The sequence below is a fragment of the Hylaeus volcanicus genome, chromosome 8 (genome assembly GCF_026283585.1).
Source record: "Hylaeus volcanicus isolate JK05 chromosome 8, UHH_iyHylVolc1.0_haploid, whole genome shotgun sequence".
Taxonomy (NCBI): domain Eukaryota; kingdom Metazoa; phylum Arthropoda; class Insecta; order Hymenoptera; family Colletidae; genus Hylaeus; species Hylaeus volcanicus.
Genome location: NC_071983.1, coordinates 8,413,836 through 8,437,107, shown reverse-complemented (window position 1 = coordinate 8,437,107; position 23,272 = coordinate 8,413,836). Strand labels below are relative to the sequence as shown.

The 23,272-nt window shown below is 40.0% G+C and overlaps 1 protein-coding gene across 3 annotated transcripts in view; it reads right to left on the bottom strand.

The window, feature by feature from the left end:
• LOC128880784 (diuretic hormone receptor) overlaps nt 1–23,272 on the bottom strand; it is a 53,276-nt gene that overhangs the window by 15,162 nt on the left and 14,842 nt on the right. The gene's annotated exons all lie outside the window — the stretch shown is intronic.

Below are 23,272 nucleotides of genomic sequence, written 5' to 3'. Positions count from 1 at the left end.
AGAGGTTCGTCCATTCTCAATCAATATTTCTCCATGTGCAAACATTTAAATAGAAATCTAGGGAGATAGATGTCGGTCGTCGTTCCATTATTCAGATCCGTCAAGCAAAGTGTCCACGTAATCGGTAAGACTAAAGAAAGGTCGTTCGCAAGGCTGCATATAAACGAGTTTCTTAATATACATCAGACACTTTCTCACCCGACCTTTGACACATGAATAGATGATTAACGAGGAACTATAACCATACCACGAAAGGAGACGTGCACGAGCTGCGCTTAATGTTTTCGTCCTTCGAATTCCAAAATCTACTCACGTCGTCTGACCAAAGGAGGCTGATACTACTTAGAGAAGGGTTATACGGTAAAAGTAGATGGATATTATTTCTTTTGGCTTTGTTATACTGTTTACGGTGCTGGAAATGACGTGGTAAGATCATAGACTAACACTGGACCGATTAGCGATGCTATAAGGATTTTAAGAAGAGGTTGTTTGAATTTTAAAGCAGCCCTTGAAGCTGCAAGTGGCTCAAGAAAAACTGACTCGATAAATCATTTTATATTACAACATCCCTCGTTACAATATTGTATAATCCTGATTGATGTAGACCGCCCTTTTAATTAACAGAGCCTCTGTACAGTTTCCGTCAAAAACATTTTCATTTCATTCTTCCGTGCCAACGCCGCGATTTTTCCGCCCTCGTATTCCACCGCAATGCGATGGAAAGCTGGCAGCGATTAATTTCATTTCCAGATTGAATTTCGAAATGACGCACGGATCCTCGTTTTACGCTAAGTGAACAGTAGATAAAAAAAAAAAGAATCGGTGGCCTTGATATCGTTAACAACGCGACACGAAAACCTCGGGGGTGTTATCGAATTTGTTTCCCCTCTTCGATACCACATGCGATCAGCGTGTCGCCATTTTGCGCGAAAGGGTAGCGATAACGGGCTACGTTCGATCGCGATTTTCGTTTCCACGGTGGTTAAGATATTTCTTTTTAAAAGCGCGAACTGCAGAATGTGGCTGGCATTTTTCGGTGAGCTCGCGTTATCCGATCGTTCCCTTTGTGATAAATTCAAACGCCGAGAGGGGCTTGAAAAGGGAGAGAAAGAACCATGCTCGCCCCAGAGCTTTCCATTTTCGTTGGAAAATCAGGGGCTTGCGAATCGTCACAAGAACATTCCGTGGCAATCGAGTAAAATTTCAACGAATTAGTCTGGCCCGCGAAAAATACGAATTTCGCCCGATTCACTGGGGTTTCGAGTCGCATTTTCCTGTCGACCTTTGTGTCTTTTCGAGTGGACGTGAATGGACGGATTTTGTTTTGCTTTCACGTGGAAATTTCAACGTTGTCTGAATGGAAGAAAAAGGGATGAAATGGCTGAAGTGGAAATATTAAATATAATAGATCTCCGATACCTTTATTTGTTATTGAATGACTCGTCGATTCGTCATTACTGCACTGCGAATTTTATGAATTTGTGACAGTATATTAATACAAGACGAGCACGTCGAGTGCTCACTGTGTATAATCACCGAGCGACTTTCTAGAAGCCGAGATTTTCCCCGGAAAGCAGTCAGGGAAAGGATAAACAACTCGTTACGTTCCACTTTAATCGCGCTTACATCTGGAGGCGCGGCTAGATAATTAATGCACGATCTTGTAATGCACTTGAATGCTGTCGACTTAACCTACTTTCCGTAACTTAACGCGGTTTCAGCTCGTACATCTTCGTCATACGCTTCGAAAAGACGCGTATCATTCACGCGATGAGAGCACCTTGATTGGACAGAATTTTCGCGGAACCTCCGTCATTAATTTTGTGAAAACTCCGCGAGGGAACGGTTACCCTTGAAACGTTGTCGATCGTTCGACACGAATCTTCTAATCTTAAGTACCACATTTTCTTATTCGAAACCATAACCTTCGTTACAATCGTAAAATTGAATTTTCTAATTTCAAGTTATGTATTTCAAGTATTTTGTTAGTCGAAGCCGTGTGATTTTTGTTGCAATTTTGAAATGTCGATACGGCGATAAATTTAAAGCGATTTCGGCTCTCATATAGTACAAATTAGCCGAATGGTCTTTGATTCGGGACGACGCATCACCGTTTTCAAACAGATTAAACTAAACGAGGCGTTGATGAGTGCGCGATGAAGAATACATACTGCAACATAAAAGTCAATCAAATGCACATATATTATCTACGTTAATCCGAACGTGACGTTATGTTAATTTAAATCAATTTATGAATAACTAGACCATTAGTCGAGTAACTGGACTGTTACTATTGCATTGAGTTAGCAGATACGATTCGGTATGCTTAATTATATATGCGCGAATAGCGGTGACATTTCCAATATTAATTAAATTTTGTTCCCAATAACGTGGCTATACACAGCCCGAAGGTATGTGCGCTCATGTTTAACGAAATTTTAAATTATTATATTAATTAATAGATTATATTCGACATGCTTCGTCTATATTTTTTGCATATCCTTTTCCACAGTGTACCGATGACGTTTCCAATATTAATAACATATTCAAATTCCGCGAATTTTCTTCCTTTCGTTCGAGCGTGTAATAATTTCCTCGACGTGGCTTTGAACGACGGCGGCCATCTTTGTTGGTTAAGATTGTACGTTGTTGTTTGAAGTCGCGGAATATACATGCTACACGAATATCGATCAGGGCTTCCTATAGAGCTTAAATCGGAGTTATTCCGCATTACGGAGAATTACGGATTATAAATGGAGCATTGCTATGAAGAAGATACATGTACTATGGGTATTAATGTGTGCATTTCAGCATGATTTAGTAGAAAACAATTTTCGTGGACGATTACTGACAGCGACCTGCACACGCAGCATTAAAGTGTCGCGAGTATTTCATACAAGGCGAGTCAAGAAAATTGTTTCTACTGTGAAAATTCTCCTCGAAATTAATAGAATACCTAATGTCAATCCTTTCACGCGTGTTGGGACGTAGGAAGGTATAACAAATTATTACTTTAAGTGAAAGCGATAAATTCTTATAATGTATTGGTCTGAGCTGCGAAAATTGCTCTCGAAATTAATAGAATACCTAATTCCAACTTTGTCAAAGCAATAGATTCTTACAACAGTCGAGACGTACTGTGTCTAATTTTTATATTTTCTAAAAATAATGCGAATACTTTCACAATTTTCTACACCGTCCTATGCATAATTTTGTTTGTATCTCGAACACGACTTCATCCAAGAATTACCATTTTCACATTGTTATTCCCGTTTCAATGGAACAACGATTCTCTGGGATACGTTGCGAGGAACTTTTCCTTCTTTCCTGTACCCAACGAGTTCAAGTTTCTCATCGTCGTGAAGTTCCTTCCGCGACTTTAGCCACTTCGTTGCGTTATAATCAGCATTTCAATTATGAACGGCGAACAATGGACGCCAAGCCTCGCGGGAAAAACAATGACAAAGGGTTGAAGGGGACAACAAAAACGGGGGTGTAATCCATTTATCGGGAAACGGAGCGAAATAATCGTCTCAATGAAACTTTGGCTCGATGCTAATGACTAGACTAAGGATTTTATGTAGTTGTAACGTTGTACTCTAAACGTATTATTATTACTAGGGTTCGGATTTTATACATTTATGATACAAACTGATAAAATAAATGGATGCTAAACATACCCAAAACTTATATGTGCTTTTGCAAAATGAAATAGCAATAATATTATAATAATCGCACGATATGTTCAACATACATTATGAGTATTTTATGTATATCCTCTGTATTATTCTACCTCACAAATGCATAAAATCAGCAGTCTGAGGATTCAAGTAAATAATTCGTCTTTATCGAAGACGAAGGTTTGGCATCCTATTTTTCTTCCCAAGAAAATTTAATTTAACGTTAAATTTTGTTCCACTATATATTCCACCGTATATTTAACTCAACCCCGTTACCGTGTTAGCTGGCTCAGCTGAGCTCAATTTTTATCGCGACATATCGTTGTCAGATTCGACGAATTTGATATCTCGAAATGCATCTGGAAACTGCAATGCGCGTACGGCTGAATTTAACCGAAATTCGGGGTGCTTTTCTGGTCGATAGCCTGCGATTGCGTGTCTCGGTGGCAAACGTGTTTATCTCTCGGCTGTCAGCGCGACAGTTTCAAACAGTAGGCTTCCACGAGCGTGAAATAATAACGCGTCGATCAATATTTTAATGAGATTGTCGTCGAGTGTCCTGCGTATTGACAGTGGTCCGTGGATAAGAAGGCTGGTGGTGAGAGGTCGAGCTTTGAAATCGTCAAAAATGGATTGCTATCGGGAGGCTGCGAATTTTTACGCACTTATGACAAGTGAAAACATAGGAGGATATGTTGTATCAACAATAAAATATACGCAAGACTGTTTACAGCTATCTATGTAGTTGTACCTTGCATCGTGAAAAGATAATTTCGTCTGTCCATAGGCGAGCGCGTTCTACTTGTCTCGCGGCTGACCACAAACTGAATTATCTACTCGCTGTTGTACAACCAGGTACTAGTTCGTTCTACTTGTATACCTTTTACCTCAAGTGAATATGCATTGTTCGTGATAAAACCCTGGAAGTTCGAATATATGGAGCGAATTGTGCAATATTAAATCATGAAGTTTGCTTTCTGTACTTTAAACCCTAAGAAAAATATACTGGTAAGATTAAGGAAATAATTATGATTGGAAACTCTATGATCGGAAAATATCATTTGAAGAAAAAGATAGTCCTGGGAATTTTCGCGCAAGATTTTATAAAATAGAAAGGGAACAAAGGAACCATGGGTGGCCAACTTAATGCCTCCCGATGAGAAAACAGACGTTTATGAAAAGCATCCTGTACACATAATTCGCATTCGTGCGTCATAATAGGAGCGAAACGCGACCCTCCAATAACGTTATCGAGAATGATATTGACGGAATGTAATTAAATGGTCGACCAGCGTGCAATACCATGACCTACCACGACATTGCCATTCCTCATCTCACGAATTATTCGTATTTGAATACCACGAACGACGAGGAGTCGCTGGAATAAAATAAAAACTGCTCCTGCAGGGCGAGAATATTATTCTTCCTACGCGAAGCATCGACTGCCGAGAGCAGATGGATTAAATAATATTTGTTTTCATTGAAATGAAGACAATCGATCGATACGTCTGTAATGGGAGGTGTTTCCGTCGCGAATCGACGCGAGAAGAAAAATCGAGTTACAAGGGATTCGATCAACGGACAGAGCAATTACAACGCGGACGGTAATTCGATTTATCGTTCTCCTTCGATAGTAACATTCTACTGGGGTTCCAATTACACTCAGTATGTTTTTCTTTTCTTTTTTTTCGCGTGCGTTCCCGACGTAATAGCTTCTTCTGGAGATGACTAAAAAGGGAATGGTTAGTGGACGAGAGGGAAAGAACCGTTGCTGATTAAAAGTTAGCGCTTTAGAACGTTAATCAAATTTCAACGTCGTCCAAGTGTCGTGTAACATTCACGGTCCTTTAGGAAGCTCGAATTAACGAGCGTCGCAGTCGGTGAATTTCCATTGAGAGGCTCCGTAAAAAGCTATCAGTAATTAAATACAAAGTGTTTCGAATAGAACTTCGCGCAAACGAGCCAATCGAAAGTCCAGAATATACATATTTTTACGTATCCTTTCCAGAACCTTCTATGAAATCAGTTCATTCAATTATTTTCACCCCGCGACACCCAGTCCGAATTAAATTTTATCAGCCAATTCCCTCGGTGAATTTCCGCCCTCTGTTTAACTGACATAATTCGGAAAAACCCGCGGCGCATTGTTAGCTTCCAATCCATCAGTCTGTCGTGAAATTTCCATATCAAATTAACCACTCTCGGATCGATACCCTTCTCGACCCGACGCAGTGTAACTTTCGATGAATAACAATCTATTTTTTTGGGAATCGTGAAACGCCCTGTTGATAAACTTAACCAACCACTGAAAACCGAAAATAATTTTCCCTGATCCCTTGCACGGGTCAATCGAGACCCAAGGGATCGTCCTAAGCCCGATAAGTCTCTTTCGAGGGATTTTCCGCATCGTCATCGCGCATCCGCGAGATTCAATTTTAATTCCCGGGCTCCGCGCTTATTTCCGGGCTGAAATGAAGATCAGCCTGTGCCCGCTGTACGCGAGTCGAGGATTTTCAGATTGGTCGGCGAGCGCTTTACCAGAAATCGCTCGTCAGAATTGCGTTGAAAAGATATTGGAAATCTTCGATGCCCGTAATCTCGCAATCTGCAGAGAATAAGCTAGGGCGATTCTTTTTGTGTTTATCATTCGTCACCTAGAATGGCGTCTGACGTTTTTATCGACGCCCTCGGGATGGCTGTTGGCGCGATTTATCACGTTGACCGCCGCGTCGCCCATATATGGGTGATAGGACATTAAACAAAATTAAAACAGCTTTATTCGGAAGATGAGTTGTTAACACGTTCACTGCCAGATCGATGCACACGGAAAATTTCGTCTCGAAACGATTGTGAATCATAGAATCTAACATTTGTCGTATTACTTAGTTTTGTATTTTCAACAAAATTTACAAATTCTATCCAGGCTTTAGCCTCATAGAAATGTTCACAAAAGTTAGTGTGGCAGCGAACGTGTGGGTTCTTTCGTTTTTCTTATTGTTGTAAATATAAGAGCTTGGCTTGTTTTATGCTGGCATTATATATAGAAGACGGTTCCGTTTTCCTATTTACGGTGTATCTCTCGCAACAACGTAAACAAACCTATATAGAATGCGATGCACGCTTTAATAGGTTGCTAATAGGCAACCCTGTACGGTTCTCGGCGTTGTTGCTCGATTAATATTAATCGTAACTGATAAAACAATGCCCGAGGAGACGAATACGAATTTGTAGCTAAGCTCAGTACCCTCTAGGCATCCTATAGCTAAGCTGAGTACTTTCTAGCCCCCTCATAGCTAAGCCCAATATTTTCTAGGCCCCCCATTGCTAAGCCAAGTACTTCCTACGCCCCCTATAGCCCAGCTCAGTAGCTTCTAGGGCCCCATAGCCGAGCTCAGTACCTTCTAGTTCCCTTTAGGTAAGCCTAGCCCCCTCCAGCCTCCCATTGCTGAGCCTAGTACCTCTATTACCTCGATACCTCTAAACCGCCGAACATAAAAAGCAAAATTATTTGTTCACCAGTGAACGACCCCATTTGCGGTTTTACCACGAATAAATCACCCCTTTGTACACCAATGTCTCGGCTCGTGGACACTTTTACAGCTTGTACATATTTGATGTTTACGAGGAGTTCGTTTCGGGATAATAGCACTTCGGTCATAAAAATTCCACTCGTAAAAAAGTGCATTATTGCTCTTTGCATGGCACGATGGGACTCGCGGATAGAGCAGATAACACCTCGGTTATCGAGAACAATTCTTTCAGGCGGTTGTACGATATTAGGGCACGGAATCAAAGTGAAACGAAGCGACCCATCCCGCTGTGAAATCAGAAACGGAGGAAGGAGTTAAACTCCGATACGCAAGTCCGGGATGATCTCCTTTGATTACAATTCCCCTGGACGCTTCTTGCGTTATGAAAGTATTGTTGCCGGAAGAACCGAGGACTGGGGAACATCAAAGAAATTCTCCAGCTCTTCCGTAATGGGAGTAACTTTATTTATACGTCGGTTTCGTGAGGAATTTTACTTGCGGAAAATTTAGAAAAGTTAAAGAAAACGGGGAAGTAACAACGATACCTATTTTGCAATGTATAGTGGAACAAAGTTCACGTTTTTATCAGCGACCTGTTTCATGAAATTTCCTCCGAATAAGAGCGCAATTCGTGCCTTGTGTCTCGCATGCAACGAGAGAGACTCTTCTCCTAGAATGAATCTTTCTCCTAGTTCAATCATCAATAAAGAGTCGATTTTTTTATAATTATCACTCAAATATATTTTAAGCTATTCAACGAATCAGAAAGTATATTTTACTTTAATATGCGTACTTCTCTATCTTACTGTGTAACTTTGAAACTCCCTGTGTTGCAATCGAGGGAGCAAGGCGAAAGGGTGGAATTAAGCGAAATGTCATATTCCAAGGGAACTCTGATAAGCCCTGTAATGCTCTCCGATATCTGAAGCATACTTAATCCTAATCTTTTCGATGGAATTTATTTCCCGACTTCCCGTCGTTAAAAACCAATTTCCAGTGAAACAGCCGTTAAACCCCTTGGAAGCTTGCCAATATAATCGCGCACGACACATGGTACGACACATGGCACGTCGATCAGCAAACAGGGGATTCAAGCAGAACCAACGCACGCTGATAATCCTCCCCGAGATACCGTGACCGAGAGAATGCTTTTCTCTTAACGCGAATACGTTCCATCGTGCGAATAGTGCATATCTCTCGGGAATTCAAATCAAACTCAATGAAACTCTTGGGAATATCTGTTCCGACATCGCGAGGCTGGCATAACTTACGATCAGTGATGATAAGATTTGATCCGAAATTAGGTTTAGCTAAATGTGAACAGTATTTTGTGCCAACAGTATTCGAGAAAGTAATTCTATAAATCAGAATTTCATATTAACCCTGTGCACTCGAATGTCCTTTATGAGGGACACCACTGCAAACATAAACCCTTTATGTATGACCTATTTCGTGAAATGAATCCTTCATGTTTGCAGTGGTGGCAATAAAATTTATAAGAATTTATAATCAAGTCTAATAATGCCAAAAAAATAAAAACACGTTACCAAAGTTAGACTATTTTGCGTAATGTGATTCCTGTTCGCGCATTTTGCAACGAGAACGGTTCCATTTTTATCTGATTCATTTTTATCCTATGCCCTAGACCAACAGGCGTTTCACGCGACTTCAGGGACGTGCGGATAGTCGCCAATAAATTTTCTTGGACAACTGCTCGCGTTAATTGTCACGCCTGACGGTTGCTGATATCGTCGAGCAATGGTTAAGTTTGTGTAATCAAACTGTCGCTAATTTCGTCGCTCGAGGCGAAAGCAATTCCGTGCTATGGCTCCTGTTAATAGATGGATTTAGGGAACGGTATTGTTCTGTTGGATTGCCAAGGGTGGCAATTGCAGAGTACATTGCGCAGGATCTGCTTGAGGTTCGTGACTCTGAAGCGCTAGACATTCTCGGCAAAAAGATTCACGCTTAACGTGTAAACAAAGAACCAGGGTTGGACAGTGATTGATCATTGGTTCGGATGATAATTTAGTGGGATTTTATTTAAAATTTTGAGAGAGAAGGAAAAAAGTGAAACGGGCGTCACGCGAGGCAATCATTTTACCAGCATTGGGAAGTAGAAAAAGAAATGTAGGAATATCCTGTCGAATTAGCATGGAAAGCTCGTCAATTCTCAGAATAATTCGTGAATTCCACGAGAACTGATACTTTGAGTTACGAAACGAACTATAAATATAGAGGAATTAACGAGATGAGATAGATCAACATTGGAAGAAGCTAGAAAACTAATAAATAAACAGCTTCGAAGGTGGGAACTCCGAAGGAGAACGTACGGAGTGCTTGGAAGAAAAAGTTACAGACAAATCAAGAGTGAACTGCAAGTCCAAACAAACAGGTCTTCCTGATCAAAGAAGAAATCAAAGACGAAAGACCACGGAAGAAACAAAGCTGAACAAACAGCGATGTAGTGGTATCGATAGAACACCAATTGGCTCCAAAGATAGAAATACTCAACGAAATATAATTTAAGGGAGAAACAACAGTTTAGACTATCGCAGGAGAGATACTGCAGATAAATGGAAAGTGTAACGTAAACGTTGATTTAATTCTGGCCGAGAGAGGTGCGTATTTATTCAGAACCGCGGTGAACCGTGCAATTTTTATTCCATTACTCGGTTACCATTAACCGGGGTAGCCTAAATTTTCTCTCCGAAACTTAACAACTTCCTACACGTCGCATTTACATGTAAAAACACGCTTAAAATATTCTTACAATAATTCCTGTTGCACGAACCCTCTCCAAGTAATTTCGTCGCGCTAAAATAACAAAAAGCGCGAGGAATCCCTGACCCTCTTCGCGAGACACTATCACGAGTTTCGTGTTCGTAAAGCATCGGCTTTATGGTGTCTGATCGCTCTTCATTAGCGGCGATCATATATATTCCTGAATCGCGCGCATCCGTTAATTATCTTGCCTTGCGAGTGGTTGTCCATCGTCATCATTAAAAATGTACAAACTTGGCACTTCTCTCCGTATCTACAGTAAACGTATAAGTAGTAGACGAGTAAATACATAAATAAATATATCTGAGTAAATATATAAATAAATGTGTAAGGCTAGGAATTTTTGTACTCGGGCTCTTTTTAAAAAAATGTTAATGAATACAAGTCAGAAAACATATTTCAAGAATGTTCGTCTGTCTATCGATTAGAAATTGATATATCGACGAGTTCAATTGATAAAGTTTCGTGCACGCGTGGAACATGAAAATGTAAAATGTAAATGTGAAATAAATCAAATAAAATTTCGCCAATTCCTGGTAGATATAGACGGTATAATGAAAAGTAATGAAATGAAGATATTATTTCGTGTTTCCTGTTCTCCGTGAAATACTTTCGTTGTCGGAGATTAAAAGTTCGACAAAAGGAAGTTTCCGGGGGATTGGTACAGCAATATGAAGTTATGAAAACGTGACTTGAAAACGACTCGTGTTCACTTACTTCGTTAAGTGCTTTTCAGAAGTTGTTGCGAAAGTAGATTTGAGTTCGCTACCAGTGTAATACCGGCGATAATAATTTCGAATTACGACTAAACGCGATATTTGACGACGAGAGTGTTCGTTGGCGAACGATTTACTCGAGTAAACCTCGATGAGAAATAAAAAGAAGCGAATTAGATTTCATTGAAGCTTTCAGTGAATATACCTTAGAGTAGAGTACGATTTCTTAAATATTAAGGATTACAGAAAATCTTGTTTTTTAAAAACTGTGTCTCTATATTAAAAATTCTCAATTAATCTAAATGGCGTCGTACGTCTTAATTGAAACTTTTTACCCGCTGTGTACTAAAGCAGTTCGCAAAAATTAATATTAAAAAATATGACGACCTCGCACGAGTCTAGAATTTATTTAATACGACTCGAAAATAAATGTAAACGTTACTACGATTTACTAAATCTAAAATCAGAACAAAACTATGCACCACAAGTCTAATCAAGTGTAACGCACAGCTGCAAACGTATTCACAAGGTTCCCTTTTATCTCGCAGATATGCAGCGATTCTGCGAATGTCTCGCAAACGCCATTAATCGCTTCACACGTTCCAGAGCGAAAAGCTATAGTCTCTGAGCTGCACGATCAGTTAAGACTGCTGCACATACACGAGACGACGTCGTCCCTATATCCATTTCCTACTTCCTAAATTATTCCTCATTCCCTATGTAACGCAGCAGTTCCACGTCAATCCGGTAAAGTAGATGGTATTTGCGAGAGTTAGGCAGCGTCGTATTCGAGAACACCGTACCTCTCGTGATTCCGGTGGAGATCAACGTCAGCCTAGCCTCGGATACGCTTGATACGATTAGGTCATATTCACGAGTACAATCGGAATGACAATGACCCCCTCACTCGAACTATCTTCTGGGTTTATCTATTCCCTTTCCGCGTTAAACACCTTTTATCCTGTTCTTAACAGCTTATTAATTTTTTGAAGGAGTTGTGCAAGCTCTGTGTGTGTGTGTGCTTCTTTTTAACAAAATGATTATTGCCCCTTCCCGCCTTGAATATTATGTATTTCTTATTTTTATGAGCGCTGCTTTATCAGAGCTTTATAACTAATGAATCAGTATTGCAATTTTGTTTTACCTTTAATCTTATTTGTTTGTCTGCAATTTGACTGAATTCTTACCTAGCTTCTGCCTCGATCTATATTCTATTTTTGCATATTGAATATCTGAACCAGAGGAAGGATATTGTTCTAAATAACAACGCTCCTACCGATCACCGAAACTTGTTTATTTGGTTTCTCACCAGCATCGATCAGAATTTTATTTTGCTCCTCGTTCCACGAAAATGAAATACACACACCTCCGTCCGAGCATATCCTCGCGTGAATTTTTGACAAACGAGCCATTCCAGGGAAACTTGAACGTGAGTGATGTAGAGGACTACGGGGGACGGTAGTCGAAATATTTGATATACAATTCTCGAAAAGCTCGGTTTCATTAAAATATTTCGTCCTGATATTATTCTCTTTCAACTGGTCGAAGGGGAGATTAATTTCGAACGCGTGCACGCGAATAATGAACGTGTCGTCAAAGGAAATATATGCATAACCAATTTATTTCGCAGTACAATGCTTGCAGAAATTGCGCGAAACGACGAGAGGAAAATTCCGCACGTCAGGCGAAAAGAACAGCAACTATTTCCCGTCATTGGAAACACTTCCACCGATTCGAGTTAATTGCACCCATTCCAGCTGATCGACACCGCCCATATCGAGAAACCCATGCATGGGCAGAAGAAATTGATCGACCTTCGTGAATTTTTTCTCGAGATTTAAATGCATGTTTTGATCGAAGACAAAGTGTAATCTTACAGGACAAGTGTTGAAGTTAATAATATAAATTTGTTCTTAATAAAATACCGCGTTTGGTCAGATAGGGTTAAGTCTACATTCGACCACAACAGATAGGGACAAGTTCATATTTGACTGATACATAATGTCAAATCTACATCTGATCACGATAAATATAATCGAGTTCATATTCAACTGCGATAGATAAGGTCAAGTCTACACCTGACTGCGCTAGGAAAAGTTCGAGTCAAGATCTGCTGTAGCTTGACAAATTTTAAATATATCTTAACGACAAAAATTTACACATCAAGTCCACTACCCGTACTATAAACTTACGCTTTGTTTTAGATCAAAATACGCACTTAAATCTCGAGAAAAAATTCTTGAACTTTGCCCACAACAACTACATCCTTGAGCGATCCACCACGCTGAATTTGTCTCTGGTCGCAAAGGGGGACGATTCACTCGGTGTCCTCGATTTAAAAGGAATTGCTCGTATCGGAAACGAACTCCCGCAGGTGTCATCTCGTACAAGGATCTATCTTGGAGGCTTACCAACGTTTCATCGACATACGGGGGGCGGGGGGGAGGCATGAGTGTCGGAATGTCGGTAGAAGTGCTTTCCACTCGTCGCTATCGCTCACTTAACCACGGTGTGCTCTTTCCCTATTACCCCATTCTCAGCCCCTCGAACCGAGAGTCATTCCGTCGAAACCAACGAACTACTTCCTGTTCCACCGTCGGGATTCCGAACTCGATTCCCGTCGTAAAAAAACAAGCGCCACCTTGGGATGTTGGGAAAAAAAGAAAGAACGCGAGGACCGCGATAACGCGTGAAAAATATTCCTTCGCGTTGAGGGGGAAAAAAGTCGTGTTGAACTTTGGCAATAAATCACATCGTGGCTCGTCGCTGACACTCTCCTGTACGTAAACCTCTTTTTTTTTTCATCCACGAACGGACTCTCGGTAGCCGTATCTCTGGGATGACGGCTACCTTTCGCCCTTAACTTCCCACGTTAGGGAGGTAAATTAAGTAGGAAATGTATTATATTGAATTTGTAATTAACTTCAACGATAGAGAAAGCTCGGTGTCCCTCGGCCAAGCACCCTAAGTAGAATCTAATTACGAATACAATATATTTCTACTTGTGGGTGCTTAGCTGAGGGACACTGAGCTCTCTCCATTGTATCGCCCTTGTATTCGCCCTGAACTTCCACGTTAGGGAGGAAAATTAATTGAAGTGTATTATATTCTATTTGTAATTAATTTCTACAACGGAGGAAGCTCAGTGGAGAGCTGAGCACGCCAAGTAGAAATTAATTACAAATACGATATACTTCTACTTGGTGTGCTTAGCTGAGATCCACTCTGAGCTCTCTTCATAGAATCCCTAACCCTTTAGTTAGTCCTCTGAGGTGAGTGTGACTCTCAGTTTACCGCAGTAGGTCAGTATGCTTTCCACCCTCGTGGAGAAACTCAGCGTCGTCAATAATTCCTATTCCAAACCACCTCTGGCGATATCCTATTAAATACGGGCATTCGCAGAGCAACTAACTCAGTGTCTCTTCCATCACCTCGCATCATGTATATAGGCCACTAATACACTGTGTTTTGATTTAGTAGCATAGGTCGCAGTGGAAAATGTTAATCTCTAACAATTTTCAGTAATAGAATTTTTTGATAATACAGGACGAAAGATACCTTGCCAACTTATTTTTAAGAGAAGGAGTATCCTATTTGCTTAGCATAGATATCACTTCCCGTCTACCAAGCTGTTTCCTTTAAGGAACTCGAGGAACTCCCTGGAAGCCGCACCTCGAACCTCGATTAACTTAGGATAACACGATTACTCTGCTCTAAGGGAGTTTAAGTTTAAGGGTGAAAAAAATACAAGTTCGCGTTCGTGAATATGGTAACAGATTTAACCTGTTGCACGGCGTACCAGTATTTCGTGCGGATAAGAATTATTTCTCCTGAATCGTGTCTTGTCGTGAATTTCTAGTACTGCGACACGCTCCTGTTTGTCACTAGGGAACTGGTCTTCGTCAATGCGTCAAAGGAGCACGTTTTACGTTGCTGACGTTTAAACGATCCATGGCACATCGGAACGATTTAAACTTGTAATTCGAAACACACGTGAACGAAGTTGTCACGTTTGACACAGTTTACTTGTTGCTTCGTGCCAATTTACCGTGGCTGGAGACCGAGCGAAGAGTATCGCTTCTAGGTTCGAGGCGACGAAAATCACGTGGGAAAATTTGTGACGTGGAAATCATGCACGCGAAATTTCAGAAATATGATTCTGTTATCTCTGTCCTGTTATAAATTTTCAGCGTTAATTTATCCTTTCTGCGACAGGAGAGTAACTTCTTATGGTTCACTTCAGAGCAGAACGTAACAATTGTGTCCTTTCTGAAGGAGTCCATTGTATTCTAGCACTCTAATCTAATTCAAGTATGATTAAAATGATGTATTATTAACGAAACAGCGAACAACTCAACGTTGTTTTAATTTTCCCTAGCGAAGCACTTAATTTACAAACTCCTATCCATTCATAACAAAGCAAAGCTGAACGTTGCCTCTCTTTCTTCCATTTTCATTCGTTTTTTCCTTCGTCAAAGACTATCCCGTTCGTCGCGAGGAAGCAGCGAGATTTTAATCGAAGAGAGCTGGATGCAAGATTCGCTCGACGGGGAAATTCTTTGGGGCGTAATTGAAGGGGAAGGCGAAGCTACTTTGGGAAAATGCCGAGAAAGGCAGAGAAAAGGAACGGTGAAATAAAATTAGGATAATAGAAATAGAATCGGCGCGACCCGGGAGAATGAGAGAGGTAAGATGGTAACGAACGGGGATCGACGATCCTCTGGACGAGATAAGATATCAAATTGAGGGGATTTTCGTTTCAAACGTTTGAGTTTAAATTTTGATACACGAGCGAAACGACACGAGCAATTGGGTTGCGACGAGACTTGTACAGGAAAGTAGTAGAACAGAGACAGCATCGTAAAGGGATTTACTAGAAATATTCAAAATGTAATGGAATAACTTCTGATCGATCAGGAAAAATGGAATCTTTTATGGGACTATTTCATATCGTAATAAAATAAATACGATAGTTAAGTCAAAGCAGACGTACGCATACGTGACAATATCCCTCGAGAGATTAAAAATAAATTTACAATCCTTTTCTCCTTCAGGCTCCATCATTCGCATACGTGCATCCTTACTTTACTTTGAACAATAAAACGCATCATCAACTATTTCTTTTTCGTTTCAAAAATAAAACAACCACGGATGCGAAAGTGTTCCGCGAATGGATCGCAAGTGTCCCGCGACTAAAAACATTCAGAAAACGCTGAACCATGAAACGGTAACTTTTCCACTTGGCTTGTTGAGAGGTGTCGCCCTAACGACCGCGAATAATCGCGAGCATCTCGACGCCATTTCGTACTTTGCATACCGCGAATGTCGTGGCTGATACCAGATGGTATCTTATCTAATCTCGCTGTTGAAATAAAATTTGATGCGGGAATCTTCTCGCGTTCAACGCGAGTATAACGAGAAAAGTGGGACATTGGACCAAGTGTTATGGATGCAAACTGAGAATAGCGATGCTTATCCTCTTCTGCTACTGCTCGCGTTCGTGGTTGCTTTACAAAATCGCTCGACGTATGCTTTCGATATACGCGAGCTATTAATTTTATTTTTACGCTAATTACGCTAATTAAGGGACACCCTGTATGCTTGTTACTGACAGATCAGCTGATTTGAACAATAATTATGGCAATAAAAGGATCAAGTATTACGTTTACCTTGCATTGAAGCGCAACTCTCGCCAGAAACGTTTCCTTATGTTATTTAATATAGATATTAAGGTATTTCCCGTGGGACGCTGTATATTATTCCTTTGAAAGCAGACATTCAGATCTAATTTCACGGGCGAGTAAACACGAATGGCGTCTGCTATATTCTTCGCCTCTTTTACATTCCTTTCCAAGCTTGTTTTTCATAGTTCTTGACTTAAAGCTGACATTTCTCTCGTCAACGCGACGCCTCTCGGCTCTCTTCGAGACAAAGGTCGTTGTTAATTAAGAAAAGGAATGAAAAGGAATTAAAAGTAAGTTTTCAAGAACGAAATAAGCACTGCTCCTAACTATAAAAATTCTCTCAATGTCGTCTACCGAGTAAATAAAATTTAATTGAAGAAAGAAGAAAGAAGAAGTAAAGAAAAATAAGAGAAAGAATCGAGATAAAAAATGAAAGAATGTTCGCGTGAACTTTTTCAATTTAAGTGAAAATGCAATTTAGGAACTTGCTGAAAATTTTGTACGTTATAAAGACAGAAATTATAAACCGTTTAAAAAAAAAAAAAAAATAAAAATTATTGACCGTGCCGTTACTGAGAAATAATTCATTGAGATGCGAAAGTGAACGTAAAGAAGTTGCACAGTAACAGTCAGCGTTGTGTCAGAATCATTTACCGAGTATTACGAATGTATGTGCAGGTATACGTATCGATTTATTATGGACGTGTGTGAGAACAGGAGGACTGTACTTTTAAAGCGAGCGAGTTTTATTTATAAGAGTGTGAAATCACATAACATGACTAATGACACCTAAAGTACCAGTCTTGTATTTGCTTCTTCTTTACATTCACTTAATTTTTGATTTGCATTGCTTTGCATTTGCATTTGCTTAGATACCTCGCCTCATAATTTTCCCATTAGGGATGCCGATATGTAGTCTGTTGGGGCTTACTCGACCCCCTGTAGCTCGGGTACCTCGGGATTGCTAAGCCCGTACTGTAGCTATTATCAAACATACAGTCAGTTCCATAAATATTCGTACCCACTATATTTATTGAGAAAATTTGTTTAATTTGAAGGATGCTTCATGTTTCCAAATAAATTTGTAATTGTAAATATATACATGCGTGAGGTTCGTTCTTATACATATTTATAATGGAAAATTAACTTGGAACCATGAAGCCTATCATTTAAATATTTTAAATTAGCCAAATTTTTTCAGTAGATGTAGAGGGTACGAATACTTATAGGACTGACTGTAGCTACAGCCCCTGAGGGTCTGTACTTTTAGAAAAGTTTAAAATTATATTTTTGAACATGACCATCTCGAAACAGCTCCTTTTAATTCGATTTGTTTAACTTGCACCCAACTTCAAAACGAAACCGCGACGAAATAATAAACCCTCGATCGCCACTTCCGTTTCGACTGTATCGAATCATGACCGCAACCACCGACGCGTGCACCCGTGTGTGAACGAACGTGTAAACACCCTGTCACGTACCTCTGCCCGGCTACGTAATTAAGGTCTGCCGAATAATTATTGTCAGGCCGAAACACTACTGGTTACAGATCTCGTTAATTCACTCCGATACCAGAGATAAACTGCGCACGAGTGCAACCGCAAATGGCGAACGCGGTTAATTCCCCGGAAACGTCGGGTCGGCTTTGTAAAATTCATTAAGGCACTACGTACTTCGATATCCTGAATCGTTAATTGACGGCCTCCGGAGGAGCGTCGGAAAAGCTGTATTTTTGAACGCTTTGGTTCAAATTGGAAGTAATACGGTATAATTGTTCGTGTGTGAGGCATTCTCGGTTATATGAAACTTTAATGTAGAAAGCTTGGCCAAGACAGACGAAGAAAAACACAATAAAATTCCTCAAGGACCCCAAACTAATGTAGGAATATAGGAGAGATCGACTACATACTACATGAAAAGGGGTACGGCAACGCCACCGTGTCGACGCTCTTTGTTTTTGGGATTGTTGCCGAAAAACCGCACGGCGTGATGCATTGTGTGAGATCAGTGGGTATTCGACATTTGAACGGTATAGTGATCGAGTCGACGGAAAGCGGTGCCGCCGAAGGCATTTTATACTTGTGTGTATTGTACGTTAAAAAGTGTCAATAAACCTTGTTTATATTTCTCTTTTTAATATAAACTCTGTCCTCCGTCTCCAAATCCTACACTATTAATCAAACTAACTACAGAAGCTAACCTAACAAGAAAGTCAATAGAATATAAGTCAATATAATCTAAACTCTGATATAAAAAAAGAAGTCTCTTATTATTTTAAGAAGTCGTATGAAATATTTTTGTCTTTCTCCGTTATAAGAAACCATATTTTCTAGTCTTCATTGCAAATAAACCTTGGACAGCCTCCTCAGGGCAGCAAGGAAATAACTTGTCAAATTCCGTTGTGCTTCTACTTTTTCGTTGAACCTTAGTGTCGTCGGAATTTTCACTTGGAATTTCCCCGATTAACGTTTCTTTCCCCGGTCGCATTTTTGCGAAGATGCCTAATTCTCCGCATTTTAATATCCGTAAATAAACATTGAACGTTCTCCAACAAGAGAGAATCGTAGAGAGTAATAGCGTTAACTAACGATCCAACCCATTGCGCGATAATTACCATCGACGTGAAATTTCAGAGAGTCTTTAACGTCAAGATTTATCCGAGTATATTACTTCACCCCTCTATGATTGTAGCGCCCCGTGTGCTTCATCGAGTGGCTTCCGAGAGAATTAAGAGGGCGGTTCGTGATAAAATATTTGATTACACCGCTTCAGGGCGGGGGAGCTAACGCGAGGGGAATTGATAAGATTTATTATTCGCTAATACATCCACGAAAGGAGTTCGGTACGGCGATATTTATTGGACATTCCAGCACGAAATGCTCCACGGATCCAATAAAACACCTGTCGCCAAAGATGGCACACGATGTACTTTGAAGTAATATCGATGAAATATGGTAGCGAACTGTTCGCCTGATAAAATAACAATTATCGCACTATTTAAAATAAACCGGAGGGCCTCTGGTCGAATAACAATATTTCGACTTCGTACTTTGTTACTTGAAGACCCGTAAATGGAACCTTAATTAATCTAACGCAATTACAGTTTGGGAATAGATCGAATTCCTGAATCACCCAGCGCTTGCCTTATTATTATCAGCAAACACTGCTGATTTAAGAGCACCTGAGCCCCGTCGACGTCAAGGTAGTTGTTATAATTTATTTAATGGAGGATTTTAACAAAACTTCACTTGACTTCACCAGTTTTATGAAGCACGATATTACAATATTTTAATTTTAACACAGCCCCCTGTAGAACACAAGCCTGGATATCAAAATACTAGAATACACTTGGATGAAGTACAAATGCTACATAGAGCCTAAAATAATCAGGATAAGAACACGTGATGTTATCATTCGCGTTAGAAGGATTAACGTGTGTTGAAGTACGGATAAATGTGGGTGGCACGAACAAATCTGGCTATGCAAGCTGTGTTTTTGATTCTTATTTGTTTAAACGAGGACAATTATAGCAAGTATGCCTAACTTAAACGTAACTCGACCCTCCCTCTTCGATATTCCGTTTGTCCTGAAATTGTTCAGGTAATTCAGCAAAAATTGTTCGCTCAAGAGGATCCATGAAAAGAGAAACTTTTAACGAACGTAAAAGTTGGACCGCGATTGTACATGGAACCGGTACGATATAATTTTTAATTGAAATGGACACTGCCCTATTCCGAATTAAAATTATTAACGATTTGCGCAATTATTATTCCATAGCTCTTGTAGTAAACTTCAAACTGTACAAAAATATGAACTGGAGATTTCAGAATAATATTAAGAAGTAATTAGGATTTTATACAATTTTTTCTCTAAATTTCATGCAGGCTCTCCATCTTTCGAAAACATTACCACGAATATCTGACTCTGCATAAACTGCTTTTATTGGCAGTCGGCTCTGGACCCTATCGTTATTCCGATGATTCCTCGCTGAGAATATCGCGAGCGGAAATGTCGTTTCGACCCACTTTTCGGAACGATTTAATGCGATCGTTCTTATCGTTTATCGTTGTCACTCGCGGAATATCTGATGCCTAGGCACATTTCGCGCGTGGAAATGAAAACCACCCACCAATTTATCTAACGTCAAATTGAAACACCGCGAACACATTCGGTACGATTTAACGCTTTAATACCATCGATCACAAATGGATAATTCGTTACAAAGGATATTCCATAGTGAAATATACTTCTCCGTAAACAGCAAGTAGAATAACAATTCTTCCTCGCAATACTTGCACGGAATTTGTATTTGTCAGTGATTGAATAGAATTAATAATTACAGAGTATGTGCATGAAAATATCGTTTTTTTAAAGATTTAAAAAGTGATGGCATTCTTCAGTTTCACGCTGACGAGATGTACTGTTTTGTAAATTGTCAGCATTTATCCCTATTTGTGGAATATAACAATGACCGAGAAATATCGAGAAATGTTTCAACGCGCCATCAAATCTATGTGTATGTATACAAACAATGAGTCGGAAATTCTTTAGCTTTCGCGTGACGAAAGGTTAGTCCAACAAATTGTTTCCATTTATTCATATTTCTAGAATGTGGGAAATGTCTGACTGTGAAATATTCACAAATATTTCAATGCGTCGACCAAATATATGCACATTTACGTGTCAGAAATTCTTTAGCTTCTCGGTAACGAAAAGGCAGTTTGACACATTTTTTGCATTTATTCATATTTGGGGGGTGGGGTGGGGTGGGTGGGTCCAGTGGCAGAAGGAACGGCTGTAAAATATTGACAAATATTTCAACGTGTCAATAGATATATGAATATTTAAAAGTTGGCCAGCTCTCTATTTTTTTTCCCACGGCATGAAGCGACATTGATTGCCGGATTCGTGTCGCGAAAATTCTGAAACCTAATTTCGGAAGATTGTATATTGTAGATTACAGAGCTGCGTTTCGTTTAATAGTCGAATGAACATTCTTTTAATACGTCTGCAATCCTAGCAATGATTATCGCCCGTCCAAAGAAAAAGCAATTCCGTAAAAAATTCCTTACAAGAAACCAGTTTCCTCTCATTTTCCGTCTCGCGGCGTATTTCCAGCCTTTTCATTAGTGCACGCTGCCACTGATCCCTCAAAAGCACACGCATTCCCGCGGAAACTAAATAGATCCTCTTACAGTTAACCGAGGCTGAGACTTTAGGCTATACGGCAACCCCCTTTTCCATTTCTAGCGAAAGAGGCTCGAACCGCACCGAGAAATTTCGCGATCAATTTCGAAACTCGTCTCTCCAAATGGGAAAAGGTCACGCGGTACATCATGTTTAAAAATCTCAGCTTTCTCGAAAAGAGGAAAACATTATTTATGGATGGTTACTCTTGGGTGGCGGAAGGAGCGAAACGTTCCTGGTATTTTTCACGGTCGCTTTAACGACGTTAATCGACGTCGAAACGTTATTACGTATTTCGAACACACTGTTGAGCGAGTGTTCCGAGGCGGATGATTTCGTCAAGCCCCGCGAAAGCATAGCGCCTTAATTAATTTAACCGGAAACGGCATTTGAGTGGCTCTTTCCATGGCCGAGTGGCTCTAAAATGTCGTTTAGTGGTAACCGAGGGTTCTTCTCGAGCATCCTCGAACGACGTCGTTGCTAGACCAAACCCCCTTCTCGATCTACGTATAAACACAATTACAATTGCTGCCCGATCGAGACTATCGACCATTGGCGATGTTTCACTAAAATCCCAATTCTATTCGCATTCTCTTCGATTTTTAGGCTGATCAGGGACCCTTACGTACAGAAAGCTCGCCATCTAATGGGAGTCTTTTAAATGGGTTTAAAGGGTCGAGCTGGATAAGGATAGGCAATTGGCCCCCATCCCAATTTTCATTGCTATTATGTGCCGCGCAATGCTTTTAACCCAACATATCATCCCACAAAGTTTCACTCTTTCAGCGTTCTAGATTCAAGGGTTTAGCCTGGGCATTGAGATGCCAGTCAGTCAGGGCTTCCATTTTTACATACATATATGATATATTAATCTAATTATGTTAAATTTCAATAGAATTAAATAATAAATATTCTTGCCAGATTTCCCTTTCATTTTCCAGCATGATGGTAATTTAATTTTTCACGTCACATCGTCCTGCAAATTTTACCGTATTATGCAATTTAATATTACAGTGTCGTTAGTACGCTACATAGGCCAAGTTGCTAAACTGTCTGGATACTTATACGAGGCAGTAACCGTGGGCTGAAACTTCGTTGAATGGATTTATCCTAGGTGCGCTATTGCACGTTGTCGGGGGTTGGTAAGAATTTATGCGAAGAAAACGCTTGGGGTGGTTAGGAACGACTGCAAAATGATCCTATTGTTCTCGGTTTTCTAACGGACAAGGGTCTCCTGAGTCGAACATTTGGTATACAACTGAGAAATATCGCGAAATGCATGCGCTTGCAATAAACAACGAACTCCCTTTATTATTCTCCGTTTTAGCACCTTGTCCCGCGTTCAATATTTCTGCGTCCACGATCTACGAACGCGTCTTTCTCTTCCTTTGGGCAGACGAGTTCATTTGAATTCAGGTTGAAAAAGTTGTTGGACGAAAGCGATCAAAACTTTCTCCCAGAGTCTTTCGAATAAAGTCGCATTACTTTTCGCAAGAATCGTCTCAGACATTTGTCAACCAAAGAGTGGAATCGATTATTATGTTTATCCCTTTCAAATTAATATTCGAACAAACGTGCAGAAATTCAATTTGATCAATAAAATCTTTTGCTTAGAGTTTATAGTTCCTTTTCCATTTTATTTTCTTTCCTTATCACGACAGAATATTTTAGAAGCAAATTAATGGAAACAG